The sequence below is a fragment of the Papio anubis genome, chromosome X (assembly GCF_008728515.1).
Source record: "Papio anubis isolate 15944 chromosome X, Panubis1.0, whole genome shotgun sequence".
Lineage (NCBI taxonomy): Eukaryota > Metazoa > Chordata > Mammalia > Primates > Cercopithecidae > Papio > Papio anubis.
This window is the reverse complement of record NC_044996.1, coordinates 49,726,623-49,737,495: the sequence shown is the minus strand read 5'-3', so window position 1 is coordinate 49,737,495 and position 10,873 is coordinate 49,726,623.

Sequence of the window (10,873 nt, the reverse complement as noted above, 5' to 3'; positions counted from 1 at the left end):
TTTTATTGAAGTATAACATACGTACAAATTGCATTTTTACAAAGTGAACACACCTGTGTAATCCACACCAAATCAAGAAAAAGAATATTACCAGCACCCTAGAAGCTCTCCAGTGTGCCCATGCTCCTTAACTACTTCATCTAATAGTTGCCACAATCCTCATTTCTCCCATCCAAGTACTAACCAGGTCTGACGCTGCTTAGCTTCCAAGATCAGATGAGACTGGGTGCGTTCAGAGTGGTATGGCCATAGACAGCACAATCCTCATTTCTAACACCATTGATTGGTTTTGGCTGTTTTTGGACTTTGTGTGAATGGAATAAAATACCATGTACTCTTCTGTGTTTGATTTCTTTCTCTTACTGTTATTTTTGTGAGATTCGCATTGCTCCCTGAATGACAGTTAGTTATTCTTATTGCCATTCTGTTGCATGAATATACTACTATTTATTTATCCATTGTATTGTTGAATTGTTTCCATTTTGGGGCTACCATGAATAGTATGACTATAAACTTTCTTGTACATGTCTTCTGGTGCACAAATACACTCATTTCTTTTAGGTATATACTCAGGAATGGAATTGCTTGGTCACTGGATATGTGTATTCTTAGCTTTAATAAATACTGCCAAACAGTTCTCCAAAGTGGTTGTTCAAATTTTCACTCCCTTGTGCAGTGTATGAGAGTTCCAGTTTTTCCACTTCCTTGCCAACACATGGTTTTGTCAGTTTTTGATTTTAGGCATTTTATTGAGTATGCAGTGGTATCTAGTCATAGATTTAATTTGCATTTCCCTGATGACTAATGAAGTTGTTACTGCAGGGTTTTAAGGTCTGAAGAAAACTAGCATGTTCTCTGAAACCAATGAGAACAAAGACACAACACCAGAATCTCTGGGACACATATAAAGCAGTGTATAGAGGGAAATTTATAGCACTTAATGCCCACAAGAGAAAGCAGGAAAGATATAAAATTGACACCCTAACACCACAATTAAAAGAACTAGAGAAGCAAGAGCAAACATATTCAAAAGCTAGCAGAGGCAAGAAATAACTAAGATCAGAGCAGAACTGAAGGAGACAGAGACACAAAAAATCCTTCAAAAAATCAGTGAATCCAGGAGCTGATTTTTCGAAAACAGCAACAAAATTGATAGACCGCTAGCAAGACTAATAAAGAAGAAAAGAGAGAAGAATCAAATAGACACAATAAAAAGTGATAAAGGTGATATCACCACCGATTCCACAGAAATACAAACTATCATCAGAGAATACTATAAACACCTCTACACAAAAGGATATGAACAGACATTTCTCAAAAGAAGACATTCATACAGCCAACAGACACATGAAAAAATGCTCAGCATCACTGGCCATCAGAGAAATGCAAATCAAAACCACAATGAGATACCATCTCACACCAGTTAGAATGGAAATCATTAAAAAGTCAGGAAACAACAGGTGCTGGAGAGGATGTGGAGAAATAGGAACACTTTTACACTGTTGGTGGGATTGTAAACTAGTTCAACCATTATGGAAAACAGTATGGCGATTCCTCAAGGATCTAGAACTAGAAGTACCATATGACCCAGCCATCCCATTACTGGGTATATACCCAAAGGATTATAAATCATGCTGCTCTAAAGACACATGCACACGTATGTTTATTGCGGCACTATTCACAATAGCAAAGACTTGGAATCAACCCAAATGTCCATCAGTGACAGACTGGATTAAGAAAATGTGGCACATATACACCATGGAATACTATGCAGCCATAAAAAAGGATGAGTTTGTGTCCTTTGTAGGGACATGGATGCAGCTGGAAACCATCATTCTCAGCAAACTATCGCAAGAACAGAAAACCAAACACCGCATGTTCTCACTCATAGGTGGGAACTGAACAATGAGATCACTTGGACTCGGGAAGGGGAATATCACACACCGGGGCCTATCATGGGGAGGGGGGAGGGAGGAGGGATTGCATTGGGAGTTATACCTGATGTAAATGATGAGTTGATGGGTGCTGACGAGTTGATGGGTGCAGCACACCAACATGGCACAAGTATACATATGTAACAAACCTGCATGTTATGCACATGTACTCTAGAAATTAAAGTATAATAATAAAAAAAAATCCAGAAGAAATGGATAAATTCCTGGACACACACACCCTCCCAAGACTAAACCAGCAAGAAGTGGAATCCCTGAATAGACCAATAACAGGTTCTGAATTTGAGGCAGTAATTAATAGCCTACCAACCAAACAAAGTCCAGGACCAGACGGATTCACAGCAGAATTCTACCAGAGGTACAAAGAGGAGCTAGTACCATTCCTTCTGAAACTATTCCAATCAATATAAAAAGAGGGAATCCTCCCTAATTCATTTTATGAGGCCAACATCATCCTGATACCAAAGCCTGCCAGAGATACAACAAAAAAGAGAATTTTAGACCAATATCCCTGATAAACATCGATGCAAAAATCCTCAATAAAATACTGGCAAACCGAATCCAGCAGCACATCAAAAAGCTTATGCACCACGATCAAGTTGGTTTCATCCCTGGGATGCAAGACTGGTTCAACATATGCAAATCATTAAATGTAATCCATCATATAAACAGAATCAAAGACAAAAACCGCATGATTATCTCAATAGATGCGGAAATGGTCTTCGACAAAATTCAACAACCTTTCATGCTAAAAACTCTCAATAAACTAGGTATTGATGGGACGTATCTCAAAATAATAAGAGCTATTTATGACAAACCCACAGCCAATATCATACTGAATGGGCAAAAACTGGAAGCATTCCCTTTGAAAACTGGCACAGGACAAAGATGCCCTCTCTCACCACTCCTATTCAACATAGTGTTGGAAGTTCTGGCCAGGGCAATCAAGCAAGAGAAAGCAATACAGTGTATTCCAATAGGAAGAGAGGAAGTCAAATTGTCCCTGTTTGCAGATGACATAATTGTATATTTAGAAAACCCCATTGTCTCAGCCCAAAATCTCCTCAAGCTGATAAGCAACTTCAGTAAAGTCTCAGGATACAAAATCAATGTGCAAAAATCACAAGCATTCCTATACACCAATAACAGACAAACAGAGAGCCAAATCATGAGTGAACTCCCATTCACAATTGCTTCAAAGAGAATGAAATACCTAGGAATTCAACTTACAAGGGATGTGAAAGACCTTTTCAAGGAGAACCACTGCTCAACGAAGTAAAAGAGGACACAAACAAATGGAAGAAAATTCCATGCTCATGGATAGGAAGAAACAATATTGTGAAAATGGCCATACTGCCCATGGTAATTTATAGATTCAATGCCATCTGCATCAAGCTACCAATGACTTGCTTCACAGAATTGGAAAAAACTACTTTAAAGTTCATATGGAACCAAAAAAGACCCTGCGTTGCCAAGACAATCCTAAGCCAAAAGAACAAAGCTAGAGGCATCACGCTACCTGACTTCAAACTATACTACAAGGCTACAGTAACCAAAACAGCATGGTACTGGTACCAAAACAGAGATATAGATCAATGGAACAGAATAGAGCCCTTGGAAATAATACCACACATCTACCACCATCTGATCTTTGACAGACCTGACAAAAACAAGAAATGGGGAAAGGATTCCCTATTCAATAAATGGTGCTGGGAAAACTGGCTAGCCATATGTAGAAAGCTGAAATTGGATCCCTTCCTTACACCTTATACAAAAATTAATTCAAGATGGATTAAAGACTTAAATGTTAGACCTAAAACCATAAAAACCCTAGAAGAAAACCTAGGCAATACCATTCAGGTCATAGGCATGGGCAAGGACTTCTTGACTAAAACACCAAAAGCGATGGCAACAAAAGCCAAAATAGACAAATGGGATCTAATTAAACTAAAGAGCTTCTGCACAGCAAAAGAAACTACCATCAGAGTCAACAGGCAACCTACAGAATGGGAGAAAATTTTTACAATCTACCCATCTGACAAAGGGTTAATATCCAGAATCCACAAAGAACTTAAACAAATTTACAAGAAAAAATCAAACAACTCCATCAAAAAGTGCGCAAAGGATATGAACAGACACTTCTCAAAAGAAGACATTTATACAGCCAACAGACACATGAAAAAATGCTCATCATCACTGGCCATCAGAGAAATGCAAATCAAAACCACAATGAGATACCATCTCACACCAGTTAGAATGGCAATCATTAAAAAGTCAGGAAACAACAGGTACTGGAGAGGATGTGGAGAAATAGGAACACTTTTACACTATTGGTGGAACTGTAAACTAGTTCAACCATTGTGGAAGACAGTGTGGCGATTCCTTAAGGATCTAGAACCAGAAATACTATTTGACCCAGCCATCCCATTACTGGGCATATACCCAAAGAATTATAAATCATGCTGCTATAAAGACACATGCACACATATATTTATTGCGGCACTATTCACAATAGCAAAGACTTGGAACCAATCCAAATGTCCATCAATAATAGGCTGATTAAGAAAACGTGGCACATATACACCATGGAATACTATGCAGTCATAAAAAAGGATGAGTTCATGTCCTTTGTAGGGACAGGGACATGGATGAAGCTAGAAACCATCACTCTGAGCAAACTATCACAAGGACAGAAAACCAAATACCACATGTTCTCACTCATAGGTGGGAACTGAACAATGAGAACACTTGGACACAGGATGGGGAACATCACACACTGGGGACTGTTGTGGGGTAGAGGGAGGGGGGATAGCCTTAGAAAATATACCTAATGTAAATGACGAGTTAACGGGTGCAGCACACCAACATGGCACATGTATACATATGTAACAAACCTGCACGTTGTGCACATATACCCTAGAACTTAAAGTATAATAAAAAAATAAAAAAAGAAAACTAGCTAAAATAACAGCTTGATAAGCATTCCATTAATCAAATTTTGTTTTCCTGACGGCTCTTAGTAGAGTATATGCCACATTTGAGTTGTTAAATAAATGTTTGTTGGATGAGTGTCCAGTGAGTAAAATAAAGGAAAGGATTCTTAACTGTTGCTTATAACTCTTCAGTTGACTTCACCAAGCCTTCAGAGCTTTGTTGAAGGGAAGAGCTGTGGAAAACCATTATTTAATGATGTAAAGGATCACAGCTGTTCAGCGATTCAGAGTTATTTACATAAGGGGCCTAGAAGACTGCAAGGTAAGTTATCAATAATTAAAAGGCCAGATTGGGTAGTGAAGAATCAGTTGAGAATTGCAGTGGAGAATTAACAAGTAGGGACTAAAATGTAAACTTCTTGTTTGTATCTCTTTAAATTATTGCATATAATGTGTATATTTCATATGTATAATTAGAGGCTAGTGAATACCACCAGTGCTCTAGTCATTTTTCAACAGATACTTATTGAACACCTACTAGATGCCAGGCATTGTGTTAAATAATGGTAAAATGAAAAGAGTATAGGCTTTGGACATCAGTACACCTGGGTTTGAATCCCTGATATTCTGCAAGTTATTTGGCCTCTCATAGTCTTAACTTCCTCATTTATAAAACATAATTGTAATGCTTATCATGCAGGTTGTTGTGAGGATTAAAGAAAGGAAAGCATGCAAAGTGCCCAGTACATCTAAGGCACACAATACCTTAGTTCCCTACAGCACTTATCAGAGTGTGATTTATATTATAATAGTATGCATTCTGTCTCCCCCTTCAGATCGTGAGTTCCTTAAGAGGAGGGGGAATCCCACTCATCTTTGTAGCCTTCAGACCCTAACAGAGTTCCTGGAATGTACTGAAAGTTAAATAAATGTTTGCAGAATTAAAGATCCACTCCCTTCTGTCCAGAAACTTACAAGCCAATAGGCAAGCTAAGAGATTCACATAAATAACTATAGTAGAAGGCAGAATATAATGACTAGCATGTGAAAAGTACAAGCAAAGTGCTTTGGAAGCTGAGAAGAGGGAAATGAAAACGTCTGAATGTCTGACTGTGTAGGTCAAAGAAAGCTTCATGGAGAGACCCTGAAAGATAAGTAAAATTTTTAATAGACAAATATAATAGGAAAGACATTTCAGGCAGAGGGAGCGCTGTTAGCCAAGATTATGAAGTGTGTTATTATAAAATATAAGCTTTTTATTTTAAAAGTTTTATATTTTCAGAAAAATTGCAAAGCTAGCACAGAGAGTTCCTGTATACTCTGCACCCAGTTTTCCCTATTTTAACATCTTACATTAGTATGTTATATTTGTCACAATTAATGAACCAATATTTATATATTATTATGAAATAAAGTCCTTTACTTTATTCATATTTTCATAGTTTTTATCTAATATTGTTTTTCTGTTCCAGGACCTCATTCAAGATACCACAATACATTGAGTTGTCAAGTCTAAATGTTGGGCTTCTCTTGTCTGTGATATTTCTCAAATTTTCCTTGTTCTTTATGAAGTTGACAGCTTAATGGAGTACTGGTAAGGGATTTTTTAGAATGTCTCTCAAGTGGGATGTGTCCAGTGTCTTTCTCATGATTAGATTGGGGTTACGTGTTTTGGGGAGAAGGTCACAGTGGTAAATACCATTTTCATTACATTATATTAAAGGTGCATACTATCAACATGACTTATTCCTGTTGATGTCAACCTTGATCACCAGGTTGAGGTAGTATGTGTCAGGTTTCTTCACTATAAAGGAATACTTTTTACCCTCTTTTCATACTCTACTGTTTGGAAGGAAGTCACTATGCACAACCCACACTTAGATAATTGAGAGCTATGCTTCACCTCTTTGAGAGTATCTACATAAAATATTTGGATTCTTCTGCATGGAGACTATTTATTCATCCATTTATTTATGGCAGTATGAACACCTACTTACTTTATACTTAGAGTTATAATCCAATAATACATTTTATTCTGTTGTTTAAATTGCTCCAGCTTTGGTTATGGGGAACTCTTTCAGTTGGCCTTTATATCTCCTTGAGATACCCTCATCATTGTGGGATTTTTTTAGTGCTTTGTTACGGAGAATGGTTTTGGAAACCATGATCTAGGCACTAGGCGTGCTCATTGCTACTGGGATGTTAGGTTCACTTTTAAATAATTTGCAGCAGTGGAAGAGCTTTCTATTTCCTCTTCCTGTCAGATGAGAATTTATTTGGGTCATATGTTACTTTTTTCTACTTTATGATCTGTGATGCCGTTTTTCCTTTCCCTAAGTAATCAGCCTCATTACCTAGGTTTAGTGACTTCAGAGTAGCAGGGAAAGGATTGATAAAAACCTTTATTTACACCAAATGCATGCATGTACATCACAAGTATTTTATCCTTGTTTGTCACCTGTTCAATAAGATAAGAGGGATTTTCCTTAGGTGCCAACAGCTTTGTCATTCAACTCCCTGTCCCAAGAAACAGGCACCAAAAAGTTGTTTTATTTTATTATTTGCAATTTTATAACCTATTCTATAACACAGACCTCTTAGAAATACATTTTGCAAAAACCACACTAAATTGTTCAATTTGCCTATTTTTCTTTTAAGAAAACATTTTAACTATCAGAAATAGAATGGATTTTCTGCAGATTCAAAAGAACTCCTCTTTCTCTCATACCCATTTGAAACATTTGTAGATGCAAATTTATCTAAGATTTAGATGTTATGTATCAAGCAACTACAACATGTATAGCATTTGTAGTCTACATTTTACTGTTTGACCCTGAAAATATCATGTTGGGAGACAGTTCTCCATGAGTTTTTCTTGTTCCTGCATGTCTAATAAACAAAACACCGATTGCCCTTTGTTCTGGACTATCTTTTCAAGGATTTTTATGATACGGCTCACATGACTGGAGGAACACCAGGATCCTTTGTCTCACGCTGATTTAAATAAAACAACACGGATACACGTGGAGTGATTTTAAGGAGTGGAGAGTTTAATAGGCAAGAAAGAAAGAGGCTCCCTGTACAGAGACAGAGGGAGGGGGGCTCCAAGCAGAGAGAGGAAAGCCAGAGTGTGGCAGAAAACGGTTATATTAGGAGGCTGGAGGAGGCGGTGTCTGATTTACATAGGGCCCAGGGGATTGGTTTGACTAGGTATGTCATTCATGTAGCCCGCAAAAAAACTGTGCCTCCCACCCTAGCCTTTTAATATGCCAATGCAGGGTGCCATGATATTCTACACATGTGGGGATATCTGGGGGTGGCTGTGATGCTAGGCAAAAGTGGTGACAAGAAGAAGGTGGGAATCGCCATATTGGATGGACTCAGTTTCTAATGGCCTGTATTTGCATATCAAAGCTTGCCGGCCTGGCCCATCAAGCAGTTTTTCTGCTAGACAAGAAATGTTTCTGGAGCTGGTTTAAAAGGAAAAAAAAAAAAAAGCCTTACCAAGGATCCGTTATCCTCTCTATCTGCCTAAAATAATTTCTTAATAACTCCTTTAATATTTGTATAGGAAACAACCTTACAAGATAGGGAAGGTATCTTCCAAAGGAAGAAAGCCTAATTTGCTTATAGCCTTAGAACACAGAAATAGTGATTCTCTCTGAAGCAAAAGACAGGCATAAAAATTTTGTGTTCCCTAAGCTTAGATTTTTTTTCCTTTTAATGCGACCCAGTGAGTGTGAAAGTGTCATTTTTCCCTCTTCCTGTTACCCTGTAGGAACAGAGGCTTGAAAAACCAACATGAAATGCTGATACTCTGACTACTGCTATTGCCTTAGTAATAAACAGTCCTTTGTCTCTACCCTAGGAGTACTACATAGTTTACCAGCATCTATAAAACTGTGGCAAACTAAGTTTCATAGTTATTCACAGTTCTTAACAGTTTTGATGATGAGGTGGTGAGGAGTTGGCAATGATGCTGATAGAGACAAGATTTTCTATAAGAGGAAGAATGAGGGCCTTATAGGCTAATAAATGGGATTTGGGGGCAAATCTATGTGAATCAGTAGCAGCTTGTTGACCAAATTTTATAGTCAACCATGCAATAAATGGTTCGTTACTTTATTTCCTGTGAGACACTGGGGAGGTGATTATAGGCTGATAATTGGAAAGTGAGTTTAAAGACCTCTGCGTGAATAGTGGTCTGGTTGTTACTAACTCTCCTATGCAAAAGGGATGTCTTCATTAATCTGGTGGTTACCCTAAGGCCCACTCCACTATAACCATCAGCACTAAGATGCAACCTGGATGGGCATGAGTTCTTGCCCTTTTTAGACAACAGTTAGAAAACCACTGTGGGTACAAACTAAACTAAGGGAGCAGACCACCCCCATATTGTCTTATGCCCAGTTTCTGCCTTCAAAGAAAGAAGAAATAAAAACCAAAAGGCAGAAATGAAATCCACAAGCAGACAGCCCGGTGCCACACCCTGGGCCTGATAGTTAAAGATTGACCCCAACCTAATTGGTTATGTTAGCTATAGATTACAGATACTGTATAGAAAAGCACTGTGAAAATCCCTGTCCTGTTCTGTTCCATTCTAACTACCAGTGCATGCAGCCCCAGTCACGTACCCCCTGCTTGCTCAGTCGATCACGACCCTCTCACGTGGACCCCCTTAGAGTTGTGAGCCCTTAAAAGGGACAGGAATTGCTTACTTGGGGAGCTCAGTTATTGGAGATGTGAGTCTTGTTGAAGCTCCCGGCTGAATAAAGCCCTTCCTTCTTTAACTCGGTGTCTGAGGGGTTTTTGTCTGCGGCTTGTCCTGCTACAAAACCAGGTGATTTTTTAAAATGTTGACTGCTTCACTTAGGACATTGGGTTTGTGGGCAATGTAATGCTTGTTAAGGAAGAAAAGCAATAGCTGGGCCATCTTACAGGTCAACCGCTCCTTCAGCCTATCAATTCAACCTTATAACCTGGCTGCTTATAAGAACGTTTAGGTACTCTCTGAGAGATTTCCTTGAGACAACCAAACTCCCATGGAAAACCATAGATGAGGTATTTACTAGTAGTCAGGTTCTTATTGGCCTGGATTTGGTTCATGATGTTGATGAAGGTGATCCACTGGAGAATGAAAAATTGATCCAAATAAATCTAGATAAATTCTGGTGACCAGCCCTGCTGTTTTAGAAAATTCTCTTCACTCTAATAGTGAAATTGGCCCCAAACTTAGAAGATGTTATGGCAATGGTGCTCTAGATGTCCTGGATTAAAGCTGACTTTAAGGCAATTTGCTGTTGTTTAAGTGAAGCCTAGGTCAGCCAGAGGATGTAAACCTCACAGTCCAAACTAGAAAGCAACGTGTCTGTTGCTATGTCTGTGGCTGCTGTTCTTGAGGCTAAAATAAATGGTGTCAGTTATGAGGGACTTGCTACTCAATATAAAGCATTAGACAAATTGAAAACATTGGAAATTCATTTGGTTGAGTCATGAGTTGCTGCCATGCCAATAAAAACTAAAAGTTAATGCAAAGCCTTGTTGAATGACACAGGGCTTCTCTTTCCTTACATGCCATCTGATCCCTCCCCATGCACCCCAATCTCAACTGTTTTAAAAATAAAAACAGAAATGTGACTGATTCCAAGGGGGATAAAAGGCCATAGACACTCATCTGAATATTCTGGGGAATTTGGGGGAGGGGAAGGACTCGAACTTCAATGGTTTTACTGGATATGGGTGCTGAAGTCACTATTCAACCTGAACCTGTGGAAGGAAAATGTGCCCAGATTCAGGTAATAGAGTTTAAGCAGGGTTTGCATTGGGGCCAGAAAAGCAATATCAGCTTCTAGGTGGGACCCTTTAGGCCAGTTCAATATACTATGATGCTGTTTCTGCATCTGAATGTATAGTAGGAATTAATGAACTATATTCTTGTACTTCTTTGTCTCATAAGTGGGGATTCACTAAATTGTAAAGAGCTACATG